The sequence below is a fragment of the Petaurus breviceps genome, unplaced genomic scaffold, assembly GCF_028583685.1.
Source record: "Petaurus breviceps papuanus isolate PSGF00001 unplaced genomic scaffold, PetGlider_PUasm1.0 174, whole genome shotgun sequence".
In the NCBI taxonomy this organism is placed as follows: Eukaryota; Metazoa; Chordata; class Mammalia; order Diprotodontia; family Petauridae; genus Petaurus; species Petaurus breviceps.
Genome location: NW_027185761.1, coordinates 71,988,858 through 71,992,194, shown reverse-complemented (window position 1 = coordinate 71,992,194; position 3,337 = coordinate 71,988,858). Strand labels below are relative to the sequence as shown.

At 40.9% G+C, this 3,337-nt stretch overlaps 1 long non-coding RNA gene across 1 annotated transcript; it reads left to right on the top strand.

Moving 5' to 3' along the window:
- Nucleotides 1-268: 268 nt before the first annotated feature.
- LOC138158471 (uncharacterized) lies at nucleotides 269-1,518 on the top strand. The gene is made up of 2 exons (XR_011167658.1): nucleotides 269-1,291; nucleotides 1,351-1,518. It is a non-coding gene; the product is annotated as an uncharacterized lncRNA (long non-coding RNA).
- The last annotated feature ends 1,819 nt before the right edge of the window (nucleotides 1,519-3,337 follow it).

Here is a 3,337-nt window from a genome sequence, read left to right as displayed (position 1 = left end):
AGGTGTGTTAATAATGTCTCAATGAGATTCTGCAAAGTTCAACCATTGGGGGTTTTTTGTAAAGGATTTTTGCCATGCTTGAACACCAGCGGATATATTCATTTACCCCCTTATACACTGAAGATAGATACTGTATACATATATTCTGAGAACCTCTGTTTCATTGGTCATTTATGGACATAAAAGAACACAGGAGCCATAAGGGAAAGCTTGAGTTTCTTGATTTTCAGCAACAGCCTAAATCATGTCCAGGGTTCATGCTTGTGATAGTAATGGCAATTAAAGATTCCCCTGTATTGGCTTGGTTTTCAAATTGATTGTATTAAAACCCAGAGTTTGTTAATCCCACCTGTGGGATGGGCTTGTTGATGTGAAAAGAAAGTCCTGAAGTGGGAGGAGCTGGTGATGTAGATTTGGAGAGACAAGAGAGAGGCGGAAGTTCTTTTCGGAAGCAGCACCTCGTGGAGGGAGAGAGACTAAGAGATTGCTGGTGGCCGCTTTGAATTGCCCTGGACTTTTGAGACCTGCCCCCTGAGCTGCCAAGGACTGAGGAGACATGGCTGTTTTGCTGGTACTTTGTCTGTCTGTTTTGATGTTATTTTGCCAGATTTGTCCACTGGTGAAAGACTGTCCTGTTGAAGAAGTCCTGGAACCTGGCATTTGGTTAAGAAGGCCTGAGACTGTCCTGCAGACAGAGAGTGAATACTGTCCACTGGTGAGGGACAGTACTGAGAGTGAATACTGTCCACTGGTGAGGGACAGTACTGTTGTTGCAGGGGTCTGGAGACTGTCCGGCAGACAGAATGAATACTGTCCACTGGTGAAGGACAGTGCTGTTGTTGCAGGGGTCTGGGAGCCTTTCTGTTGGTTCAGAAGCCCTGAAGAAGGATTTTCCAGGGAGCCTTTCTGTTGGTTCAGAAGCCCTGAAGAAGGATTTTCCTTGTTGTATGTTTACAGAAATCCTGGGAGAGGGCTTTGCTAATGTGTTCAGGGGTTCTAGGACTGTTCTACAGACAGAGGATAAATTCATGAAGGGACTGGCAATGTATCTTATGGCCTTGCTAAGCCTTGTCTCCCCAGGAACTAAGATTGCTGAGAACTTGCCTCGTGTCAAGATGAAGAAAAGACCTCCATTTGGGTATTAAGTGCTGTGTTTAAACTTGATGTAACTCTGGGGTAGATTCAATTGTGATCCAGGGGTGGGGAACTTTTGACCTTTTTGTGTTCTATGGTTGAGCAAATGAATGTATTTTACTTATGTTTGGAAACTAATCTCCATTTGAGAAGAGGGGTTTTGTGGTGGACCAAAAGAAGGTATAGCCTAGGGGTGGAGTAGTATTTAGAACAGAGACTTTGTAATTGATTGAATGATTGGAAAGTCCTGGGGTGGGGTAGGCCTTGGAGATTATTTAATCACACTTAGTAAATGCTGTATTTTGAATGATGTCATGTTTTGATCTTCTCTGTTCTGGGTTTGTTACTGAATAAAATAGAGAGCACCTATGCTGGTATTTTGAACCTGGGAAGTTGCCTTTGCTTGGTATTACATTACAATGCTCCATTCATCTGATGACGCATGAAGAAGAGTTATTGTTAACACTTCATTTTAAAATTTTGTCTCGTTAATGAGATACTTATTAGTAGAAACATGTCTTCTGACTTTTTTAGGCTGAAGTAATGCACCTTGAAAATGTAAATTGCCTTTCAAAAGGGGTGACCATTCTGAGGTGTGGGAATAAAATCAGGCATTCTTCATGGGAGATGGTGCTTGCAAAGTCATGCATCTTTGTGAAGCAGTAAAGAACTGAATAGAAAAATGTGGGTGCAGTGACAGACAAAGAGGCAGTCTCAGACTCAGGAAGACTTGGGTTTCAGTCCCACTTCTGTCAGCCACATAGTGGCTATGTCACCCTAAGCATTGTGTCACTTAAGTTCTTGGAGCCACAGGGAGAGTTCTCTAAGCCAGGGGGTCTTAATCTGTTTTGTGTGTCATGGGTCCCATGGCAATTTAGTCAAGTTTATAGACAACTGTGGTTTGTTGCCTACATTCAAAATGTAAGGAAATGTAACTTTTGGTTAGAGGCTGGTGAAAGTAAAAATACATTTTCCCCCATAAATTTGACAGACATCTCCTCCTAAAAATATTCATAAATCCCTGTGAGGTCCATGAAACAGAGGTTAAGAAACTCTTCTCTATGACTATAAGTTTCAGAATAGGCACCAACCAGCACTGGTAAGAAGGAGTTTCCTTACTGAGGTTTTGTACACTGGATGAAATCATAGGTCTGATTCAAAACAGAGGCTCAATGTGCTACCTCAAATGGCTCTGTCCATCAATTAGAGACTGGCTCAACGAATCATGGATTAGGAATCTAATGGACTATTGGTGAGTCTTTTCAAAAATTCCAGAAAAGAGGAATTTTGAGAAACCCCAGGAGACTTTTATGAACTGACAAAAAGTAAATAGAACCAGGAAAACATTAAGGAAAACGACTAAAACAACATCAGCAGAAAGAACAATAAAATGAAGATGCTCCCCGCATGATTATAATACATTATGAATACTATGCAAGAGGCAGCTAGGTGACAGAGTGAGTAGAGCACCGGCCCTGGAGTCAGGAGGACCTGAGTGCAGATCCAGCCTCAGACACTTAACACAAAAACTAGCCATGTGACCATGGGCAAGTCTCTTAACCCCAATTGCCCTTCAAAAAAAAAGCAATAAATGAATGAATGAATGAATAATGTGCAAGACTTGGAATCTTGAGGACCTCAGTTCAAATCTTACCTCAGACATTTATTAGCTGTGTGACCCCAGATGAATCACTTAACCTCTCTTATTTCAGTTTCCTCATCTTCAAAAATGGAAAGGAGAGAATGAAGAACACTTATGAAGATTCATCAAAGGGTCATTGAAAGGTAAAAATGTGTGTGTGTGTGTGTGTGTGTGTGTGTGTGTAGATTTGCTGACCATAAAACACCATATAAATGGAAGTTATTCATTACTGTTGTCATTATTGCTGTTTCTGTCATTGCTGCTATCATTTGCCCAAGAAAATAAATGATGGAGTGTGCCACCTTCTTTTCCTTAAAGAGTCAGTCAGTCTGAGAATGTAATGCAGTGTACATATGCTTGCAAAGTCACGTGTCATTTGGTTATGTTTAACTGTTTCTCTTTGTTACAATGGGGGAGACTCTCTGGAGAGGAGTGAGGAGGTATGTGACCACAATTGACTATGATGGAAACCACAAAAAGGAATCAAACTTTAAAATGATGGAGATAGATGATAGATAGATAGATAGATAGATAGATAGATAGATAGATAGATAGATAGAT